General features: G+C 29.8%; 1 long non-coding RNA gene across 1 annotated transcript; it reads right to left on the reverse strand.

Annotated features, from left to right (window-relative positions):
* Positions 1-1,333: 1,333 nt before the first annotated feature.
* Positions 1,334-10,826, reverse strand: LOC106689910 (uncharacterized). Its single transcript, XR_001344513.2, has 3 exons — positions 10,741-10,826; positions 6,170-6,232; positions 1,334-1,436 (listed from the first exon to the last, which is right to left on the reverse strand). It is a non-coding gene; the product is annotated as an uncharacterized lncRNA (long non-coding RNA).
* Positions 10,827-11,471: the final 645 nt, after the last annotated feature.

The following is an 11,471-nucleotide window of genomic DNA, read 5'->3' on the forward strand; positions in this document are numbered from 1 at the left end:
GGAGAAGAGATTGGCCATAGTCTAAGGTGATCATAACAAAACCTAACTCTTATTTGGATAGATTAGCAATAAACTTCTCTATCTCGAGTAGAGCGTAAGCTACCAGTGCTATGACTAGACCCAGAGATGACTTGATCTGATGGATCAATCCCGGTGGCAATTGAAGGCCTCATGTGATCGGTTATCACTGAGAGTTCACTCTTTTAACTCTACTTGAGATAGTTCCTTAGAACCTCATTGCCCGATCTTTTTTTATTTTATAATTAACATTCTTACATATTAACATATATACATTTATACAAGAGATCGTATTTTTATAATAATAAACTTTTATACAATTATACAGCTGCTTAGACGCTTGTAGTGCTGGCCCCTGTCGGGTTAGCGCGAAACTACGTGCTCGCTCACTGTTACATATTGAACGTGAATGGCTTCATTAGGGCTTATATTTTAGAAAAATTACTCCACTTTAAATTATGCTCTCTTAGGATTTGTATAGTTGTTGGTAGTTGTTAAGAAAAAGGGTTCCGAATAAAAAATTAATTTTTTTTTAACGTCTTGAAGTAGCCGCCATTTTTTATTCCTCCTACCTATACTTGGCAGACTCATCAATTTTGACCAGTAATTATACCTAGTTTTCAATTAAGTAATCAAAAATTGGGGTGAGATAAATTCCTTTTTTTCTCCTCTTGGGCTCTTGTTCTATCAGTGATGTTTCTTGCAGGTTGGGCAGCCGAGTGTCCAAGTTTAAACTCATAAAAAAAAAAAAACCAACAAAAAAAAAAAAACCAAAATTGCTTGTTCTCATGGTCGTATTTGATGGCATAATAAACAATGTGCAATAAACCGGAATGGTAGTAAATATTATTATAATCTATTATTATTATAAAATATAATCATTAAACATAAACGCAGTAAACAAAATTCCACAAATACCACTATTAATTTCTAATATAATAAAAACGTCATTGCGTCATTTATATGAAATGACCCAATAGTTTTATTTATATCATTATTTATTATTATATTAGTAGGTAGGCGAAAATAAAATATTTATGTTTAGAAATATATAAGAATAATTAGAATTAAATTTATGTTCTAATCTCTAAAGCATTTTTAATTTGTACATACTAGTTCATTACTTTTATTTTAGTATGGATAATGGGTAAAAAGCCCGAAACGTTGTTCGGATGTTAAAATAAATCAGAAAAGTAATAAAAAGGGCTAATTCACCGAATAAAATAAAAATTAAAAAATATATTTTTTCTGAAAATTTAGTTAAGGAAGTAGAAACTTATTTTTCTGAAATAATTGTAGTACTAATTCTACTTACGAGATGGCAGTTCACCAGCTACACTTCGATGGCAGTTTTGAGCTATAGCTTTTTTTTCGTCTGTGAGTTTTAAGTCAGGTAATCTACAGCATCTATAAAACAGCTGATCAAGAAATGAATATTACAATCAAATAGGCATAAACTGTTTTTTTGTGTCTAAATGCGTATAGATTTAAAGGCTGGTAGTAGTAAAAAGTGTAACTATATTTAAAGGCTAGTAGTAGTAAAAAGTTTATCTATATTTAAAGGCTAGTAGTAGTAAAAAGATTATCCATATTTAAAGGCTAGTAGTAGTAAAACGTTTATCTATATTTAAAGGCTAGTAGTAGTAAAAATTTATCTATATTTAAAGGCTTGCAGTAGTAAAATGTTTATCTATATTTAAAGACTAGTAGTAGTAAAAAGTTTATCTATATTTAAAGGCTAGTAGTAGTAAAACGTTTATCTATATTTAAAGGCTTGCAGTAGTAAAATGTTTATCTATATTTAAAGGCTTGTAGTAGTAAAAAGTTTATCTATATTTAAAGGCTAGTAGTAGTAAAAATTTATTTATATTTAAAGGCTAGTAGTAGTAAAACGTTTATCTATATTTAAAGGCTAGTAGTAGTAAAAAGTTTATCTATATTTAAACGCTAGTTGTAGTAAAATGTTTATCTATATTTAAAGGCTTGTAGTAGTAAAAAGTTTATCTATATTTAAAGGCTATTAGTAGTAAAAATGTTATCTATATTTAAAGGTTAGTAGTAGTAAAAAGTTTATCTATATTTAAATACTAGTTGTAGTAAAATGTTTATCTATATTTAAAGGCTAGTAGTAGTATAACGTTTATCTATATTTAATTTAGGGTTATCTATAAGGGTACCACTCCATAGAGATCGGAAGAAAAATATCGATATCGGTTAGCATTATCGACATCGATATTATATTGACACTAAAATATCTATATTCTAAAATATTTAAATATCAAAAATGTAGCAAATTAAAGCAATAGTAATTATAAAATGATAATATAGCATATCATTTTATATTAGACCTAATATAAGCAATAAGCAAAGCAACACCATGACAACTATAGCATAAACAACAAATATGAACTGAATATAATTGGATAAATTTTTTTCTGAAAAAAAATATGAAAAACATCAATATTCCAATAGTCAATTTAAATTATGGATATTACCAAATAATATCCAAATCAAATATCTACATCCTCAAAATAAAAACATTCCAATAATCTTGTTTCTTTCAAACTTTGGCAACAATAATCCAACAAAATATCAAAATTTTATTGAGACTCATATTAATATCGATATCAGAGTTTAGTAATGATATTCCGATATTATTTTATTGTAATATAGATATTTATATTATAATATAATACACATTATACGCCTTTACAGCTATACCAAGCCATAGGTGATATAAAATAAATTAATATTTAAAACTGGAAAAGTAAATAATGTTAATTGAGTGAGGAGTAAATATTAAGTTTATAAAATTAAAAATCTAATTTATATTAGAGGAAATAATTCAATGGTTTCGTAGACTCTCCCTCATTACCCTCCAATGCTTATAGAGCTGTTGATGCACTCCACAAAAAACATAACTCACAGTGGCATTTACTTTAGTCACTTGATACTGAAGTGGATCTCTCCTTATTATGAGATAATATCTATATTACATAATATAGATATTGTAATATAGAGATTTTACTTCATAAACTAGAAAATTGTATGGGAAATTTCAAAACGAAATATCGATATCTTTTTCAATAATCGTTCGACGTTCTTATTGATACGAAGATCGAAGTTATATAACGATATTCGGATATTACCGGTTATTTCGATAATATCAATATCGATATCTCATCACTACCACCCCATTCTACCAGAGTAGTACCCAGTAGGGAGGTCAAGTTTTCATTTCATGGGATCGCCATGAAAATGAAAGTTGACCTCCCCCCCAGGCAGAATTCGAATCGGCGTCGTTCTAGTTCCGACGCTGCAAAGACCTACTACTCGACTCTCTTAGCGACGGACGGACCTGAAACTTGCGGCTTTATGAACACCCTTATTAGAAAATAATTCATTTAAATTTTATAATCAATTAAATAATTTAAATGTTTAAAAAAGTGTCTAAGTGTTGACCTCAGACATGAACAGAAACAAAAAATCGACACTAAGAAGATAATATAGGACACAAACCCCCAGGAACAAAAGAAGACTAACATTGTCACTATTTCACCTTTTTTACTTTTCACTGACCTATATATGGAGCATATGGTAAGGAAAAGTATTACGATCGTAATACAAAAACCATTAAACCATGGACCACATCAAACCGTTCCAATCACAGGGAGGAGGTAGCTATTGCCAAATTGAGAATAGGTCATACGAGTTTAACTCATACATATCTGATCAGTGAGCAGCCACCGCCAAAATGTCAATACTGCAACAGTGTACTTATGATCAGTCATATATTTGAGAAATGTTATTTCTATTCCTCGAACTTGAGTAGATTGGGAGTAGGACCGAGTGTATCGGATGCTCTGAATGATGACCAGAAGAATGTGGAAATGGTTTTAGTTTTCTGAAAAAGGAATGGCCTTTTGAATAAAACCAGAAAATCTGTTACATAATAAAAATACCAAAAGAAGTAATTATTTAAATTTTTTTTCTCGTAATTATTTAAAGAGAAAAATAAAATGAAATATAATCATAAAGAAAGAAACATGGGCGCTGATGACCTCAGGGTTTTACGCCCTAAAACCCCAGACAGCAACAACAAGTATTACGATCATGCAAAATTTCGAATTTGGGTTTTCGACGGATAATACAAGTTGAAGGATTTACGAGTTCGAAGGATAAACAAGTTTTGAGGTCACTTTCCACTTTTTTTAAAGACGATCTTTATTAAATTCGCCACGTTAATGTACGATAAAATGGTCTTTAATAGTAGCTAGGTCTTTTCCTCATTAAAATATTCTAACAGGGCTTAAATGGAGAATCTCTAATTAATCTTCTTCTAATGTACTTTTAGTTATGTTTCTTTTTAAAAAATAAATAGTTCCTGCCGTTAGAAATAGTAAATAATACATACATAAAAAATATTAAAGAATTCGATGAATAACTAAGCTAAAATAAAATTATCCCATTCGAACGACTTCGTTATCTTTTATTAAACTGTTTTATCCTTAGCAGGAACAAAATGTATTTTTACCATTCCCATCTCAAAAAACCCAAGAATACGAAATTTTAAAAACGACATTAAAATAGAAATTTTTTCATCATAATTTTCGCCTTCCTTCAACAAAAGTCCAGCATTCTACTCAAAACTTGGGACGGTAAGAGAAAGTAGTGATTTCGATTAAACTCTGTATATCAATTTAATTTTTAAATGCTTGTTAATACTCTCCTTTGAGGCACCATCCATTTTTAGTTTTTTGTAGATTATTATAAGAGAATATAGGAATGATTCTGTGCAGAATAATGTTTATTTTTTTAGTCTTTATTCTGATGAAGGAGGGATTGGCCCAAATAATTAATATCGCAATTCCTTATGAGTTATTTTGACTCTGTTCATAATTCCATCTATACCACGCTCAGCGACTCATCCAATGGCCCACATAAATAAGTTATCAGTTTTGACTAGGTTTGTAATATATTAAAACTAAGTTATTTTCTGCATTTCAGAAGCCCACTTTCTTGTCTTATCTTTTATTCTTGTTTCTCTAAATTCTCACCTTTTCTTTAATTATTTTTATATTTACTATCCTTCCTGTTTCATTTGTATTCATGTATCTTATCTTTTAATTTATATTCATGTGTTATAATCTTAGTTGTACTTATATTAATTACTTTATTATTAATTTTCTATTATATTCTACACTTTTCCGTATCCCCACTCATTTGGTATATTGTGTTTCTTAATCACTTACACACGTTGTATCCCATTATTTTATACTTTATTTTTCTATCTATGAGTTTTTTTTTTATTAATATCTCTTCTCCCCCTCTATTATGTATATTATCATTTATTGTTCACCTAATTTAAATACTTTTTTACTATGTTTACTTTAAAATTATTTTCGTTATTGTGGCATAACTGCCATCTCCACTCCTTCCAATACAAACGAGTCACTCTGTCTTTGACTGCCGTCAAAACAGGTGTACATTCTGTCTCATCATTTGATTTGAATTTTGTTCTCCTTTTTCATCTCTTTATTTGTACTTTCTTTAATATTTCTTCTCTTATCTATCTGTTACTATTACCCTTTTCATTTACTATTTACAACCTTTAATTTTTCTTATTATATTTTACTATTCATTGTATACCCCTGTTATTTTCCACTTATGTTTTTTCTTTCTTCCTTTTTGTAACTATGTCAACTGTTTGTATCTTTTTTTAGCCCTGCAACGTGGGGCGAAACATTGGCTCAATAAAAATAGTAAAATTATTTACTATTTGAGTTTTTTTGACCGCATCCAGACCATATTCCATTCATATTAAGTTATTTTATTTAAATTAAATATGATTTAATTGAAATTATCAATTATATAATTTACATTTGACATTATCAATTATATAATTACATTTGACAATTCATTGCTTAATTAATGTAAAATTTATATTCCACAAAATGCTAGAAAACATTTATCACAGTTGCTCAGGAAAATTGGGACTAGTAGGTATAGTAGTATTTTAAAATTAAACAAATCACTTATCCTTAATAAAAAATAATTAAAAAATCTACATCTTATAAAATTGTTTGATGTAATTTCTTTTTAAAAGTAATTATTTATTACCTTACACAAAATATTTTAATTTTTAACTTACATCCAAGTCGTTAATATTTACTTTCTGGCAATCTTCTGACACTTCGTCGCCAAACACTTCTTTCTGTAACATTTAATAAAATCCGACATAGTTTTTTTTTTTTTTATTATTTATTTATTGTAATTTACAACTGTACAAAATAATACAACAGGTAAATATGTAGTATGTTTCATATACACTTGAAAATCTTGGGAAGGAACCACCCATTGGTGGTACTTCAAACATTAATTTAAACTAGAAGGTCCCGTGGACATCTTCTTTTCAGACGACTCGGAAGATTATCAGGGATCGTTAAGGATGAAAGATTAAGAATTAATGGGTTAGGATGGTTAAGGAGTTTGGAATAAAAAGACCCATATCTGTTTTGGGTCAAATCTGCAACGAATGGGATGTTAAGGTCTTTATGAATGAGTTTATTTGTGACGTAATAAGGAGCATCAACGATTTTACGTCATAGTAATTTAAAGTCATAACAGCATACAATTTTATAACACAAATGAATTCATAAAATTTAAAACATTAATGTTATTTTATGAAACAATTCGGATTACAGTACGGGAAAAAAAGATCACTTCACAAATAACAAATAAATTTATCAACATACAATTTCAAACTGAAGTCTTAATTGAATGAAAATTTATTGAATCCAGGAGAGGTGAGGTCTTGAGCATTTTGTTTATATTGGGAAATAAACGTCTGTTTTCCTAGTGTTTCCTAGGTTCCTTTAGAACAATTACAAAGTTAATTTTAATTTTATAATAATATTTATTAGCCAAAAACAGAGTGGCTACACTTAATTATAACTTATATACAGAGAAAAAAAAATTAATTAGTTTAAAAACTAACTGACTAAATAAAAAACAAAAGAAAAAAAGGTAATAGCCAAATGTTTTTACTATTATAATAATGGATTAGATTGGTGAAGTGGAATGTAGTTATAGAAGGGTTTTAAACGAGGGAAGGGTTGGTACATGACGTATGTTAGAGGGAATGGAGTTCCAGTGATATGCAGCTTGGGTAAAAAATGATTTAATGAAACGCAGCAGTTCGGTTAGGTGTTGAATAAACTGGACCTGATATTACGGGATTGGATTGAGAATTTGAATTGCAGGTTTTCTAGGATATAGGAGGGGCGTTGAGTACTAATTGCTTGGAACAGAAAAGAAACTAGCAAAACTGGCATCTCAAGGATAGATAGAGCCACTTCTGCTCGGCCTAATACTGGGTTATGTGAGTTAACGAACGATATAGTATTTAACAGCTATCATTATAAACTATAGACATCTGGCACATTTCGACAGACACTGACCATAGAGGAAGTGACCTTTCCTTAGTATTCTATACCAATGTAAAAAAGCAAGGGTTGACACTTAGGCAGGTACAAGCTGTCATCTCACAATGGACTTGCATCAGTATAACTATTTTATGTTTATACATGTAAGTCAGTTCTCACGAGTCCTTAGGTCATGATCGCTTACCGCCAATTTCTGGAAAGCCTGGCCACCCTGTTGCTAGTCACGCCTTTTTCCCCCACCCAGATATTTATTTATAATTTCATAGGCTCTCTAGGCTCCGCCTTATTTCCTAAATTATCTGATTGGTCCAAACCCCTTCTCCTATTTTCACTATTCTTCCTACCCCCTTCTTCTCAAGAGTACATATATATTTCCTAGCACTAGATAGCTAAGTCGGAAGATAGAGACTTAGTAACAGTAACATGTAGTTTTTGTAAATATGTTAGAATAAAGTCATTTTAGTCTTTACTGATTTTTATGTTATTTAATTGTGCGTATCTCTGGTGATCCCGTAATTGTACTGCGCAATTCATAAGACGTTTAAGTTTAGATTGGGCATTACCCGAGAGTCCGCCATTACAATGTTTTGTTTATACTTTTCTCTACTTTCCGTTAACCCTTTGGTGTTGTTATTACTGCTTGTATTTGTTATTCCCTCTTGTACATTCCCAATACCCAATTCAGTTTTGGTCTAGCCTCCTCACAACGGTAAGAGCATTTCTCAGCAGTACACACATTTTTTTTATTTTCTCATATGAGTATTTTTCTCACCTGAACACCTCCTGTTTCTTATTTCAAATCATTAGCCGAAGGAAGAAGATCTTAGATCTTTTACGAAATTTGGATTCTCCAGCCCCTGATGGAAGTGCTACCTAATTTTTTTTTTTTTTTTAATAATTTATTTATTGTTATGTACAACTATATACATATATACACATCAAGTAAATTTGCTGTAAGTGATATTATGATATGATACAAACATTGATAGAACTCCAAAAACATTTCTAAAGGAGAAGATCTCGAGGCCATCTTCTTTTCAGACGTCTAGGAGGATTATTAGGTAGTGAAGGAGAAGCCAGGTTAGAAACGAGTTGGTTTGGGTGGTCGGGAAGTTTATCATGGAAGGATTGGTATCTGGTTCTGGCCAAATCGGCAACATAGGGGACATTGAGGTCCTGATGGATGAATTGATTTGTGACAAAGTAAGGAGCATTAAGGATTTTGGACTGTAAGGATTGGATTCGAGAGGAATTAGATGGTTTAGTGGAGCTCCATAGCTCAATTCCGTATGTCCAGATAGGCTTTGATAAACGGATTGATTTCTACAGATTTTCTCGATTTAGAAATATTTTATAGGCGAACATTTTTTTTTCGTTTTTCAGGAGTTCTCATCAGAGTTCTTCTCCCCTCCCCCCGCGAGTTCTAAAAATTATACTTACAAAATAAAATCGTATTGCTGCCAAAAAAAAAGTTGCACAAAAATCTTGTGTAATTTTTAATTGGTATTTTTTCTGTATTAAACAACATAAATGTATATTTTTTTATATTAGGAACATTAAATGCCATATAATGAACGACTAGAACTCTAAGAATTTCTAATTTCTACGACTTCTGAGATGGAAAATTTGCGATAAAAAAGCTTTGAAATAAATTTTTTTTTCGTTTTTTGAGAGTTCTGTTGGCCCCCAAGAGTTCTAAAAATTGTCCTGACTAAATAAATTCCTAATGTTGCCTGCAAAAAAGATAAACGGCTGCGAAGTTGCATAAAAATGTTGCTTAATGTTTAATTCGTATTTTTTCTGTATTAAACTATAGAAATGTTTATTTTTTTATTAGGAACTTTAAATCCCATATAGGAACGACTAGAACCCTAAGAATTTTTAATTTTACGACTTTTTAGGTGGAAAATTCGCGATCAAAAAATTGTTTTCGTCTTTTAGGAGTTCTTTTGACCCCCCAAGAGTTCTAAAAATTATCCTTATTAAATAAATCCCTCTGAGCAACTATAAATCAATTTATTTTAGCGAATATCATGAAAATTACTATTCCTACGAAGATAAAGGTTATAAATGACTTTATAGTATATTAAACTAGCTTTAATTTGAGTGCTAATAGAGATCTGTACGTCACTTAGTTCCTAAGATATAGATTTCTCAAAATAAATTAATTTTTATAAAATGTTGCTTTTTAAAATCTATATCTCGAGAACTATTGGACGTAAATAGCTCTATTAGGGCTATTGCTAATTTACTCTACTTTAAATAATGTTCTTTTAGATTTTCTAGTGTTGTTGGTAGTTTTAAAGACATAGAGCTCTGAATGAAAAATTAATTCAATAAATCAAATTTATATCCAAATCCGTCTCAACACTTTATTTTTTCATTAGTCCAACGTTTCGGCCTTTCTAGCCATCTTCAGGGACATCTTCAATACAAAAATCCTTCTCACATTAATTTATAATTTTTATTGCAGGCTATTCTGCCCAGGTCATTTTCTTTATATAAAGTACAAAACCTCTTTATTTAAAATTTAAAAGCATTAACATTTATTTTTTCTATAAGATTATCAACAGTATAAAACACAACCCCATATAACTTATACTGTTGATAATCTTATAGAAAAAATAAATGTTAATGATTTGAACTTTGGACTAATGAAAAAATAAAGTGTTGAGACGGATTTGGATATAAATTTGATTTATTGAATAAATATTACCTTGTCTCAAAAAATTTTGAAATAATATAATTAAAATGAAAAATTAATGTTGTTTTAAGGTTTTAAGGAGTTAGTTGCAACGGAAAGTCAATATGCCACCGAACCCCCAAAGGAACTCTCTCCTTGAAACAGAAAATCGTTGATCCTGAAGATAGAAGAAAAGCCCCGAAACGTTGATGGAAAAATCTGTATGAAATTGAGATATTAATAGGAAGAAATTTTAACAAAAATTTTCCAATATAATTAATAGTCTTTAATACAAAAGGTTTTTATAACTTTATAATTAATGACCAGATAGAATTTATGAATAGATACACAGGTTTTACCCTAGATAATTATATAATAGATATTTTGATAATTTGACCTAAATAATTCAATATGTTCAACAGAACAGGAAAATATATATTTGGTTTATATATGCATTAAAAAATATACATAAAATCAAAACATATAAATCACATTATAATGTTCAATTATCATTTCGATACAATTTGTATACAACAAAACTGATTGTCTTAAACGTTATAGCAAATGTGTAAAAACAATGGTGCAAGTACTTACTTGTAAGAGCATAGATACAGTAATGAGAATGGCGAAGTTGCAATGATCATTCATGTTGGCTTGGACAACCTTCCACTAGAGGCAGGAGGCAAGAACTGTGTCCTCTATGTACCACCACTTTTTGTAGTCTGTTCGTCCTTAACGATTCATCCGCCATTGTAGCATAAAGCGGGTAATTGTAGCAATAGCTCAATTATATTACATATTCAAAAGAACCCTACTTACTTTTTAAAAACAACAAAATAAAAAGATAATCATAAATAAAGAAAATTTATGAAAAAATATTTTTTAAATGAAAATATAATTTATGAAACAATTCCCTTCATTTTATGGTCCTTTATTTATTTTTTTTTCTAATTTATAACATTTCTGCCACTACAGTCAATAGATTAATTAACTAATGCTGGATACTGAGTAAAATTATTTAATGGCGAGTATATAAAAAAAAATTACCGTTTTATCAAATTCAAGATTACTAAGGACTGTACATATTTTAATCCTATTTAATATTTAACAATACCCTTTAGAGTATTCTCTTATCCTTTATAAAGTTTTCACAGCTGACATTCCAACCCATCCTAACAAAATCCTCACCACGTATGTCGATGACACATGTCTATTGTCAGTGAAGAATGATCCTTACATTGTATCCCAAACCTTCCAATCCCACATCCCTTGAAGAATGGTGCCAAAACTGGAGGATTAAAATAAATTCCAATAAATCCCACCAA

Source organism: Halyomorpha halys, unplaced genomic scaffold (assembly GCF_000696795.3).
Source record: "Halyomorpha halys isolate HHAL.00 unplaced genomic scaffold, Hhal_1.1 Scaffold1521.1, whole genome shotgun sequence".
In the NCBI taxonomy this organism is placed as follows: Eukaryota; Metazoa; Arthropoda; class Insecta; order Hemiptera; family Pentatomidae; genus Halyomorpha; species Halyomorpha halys.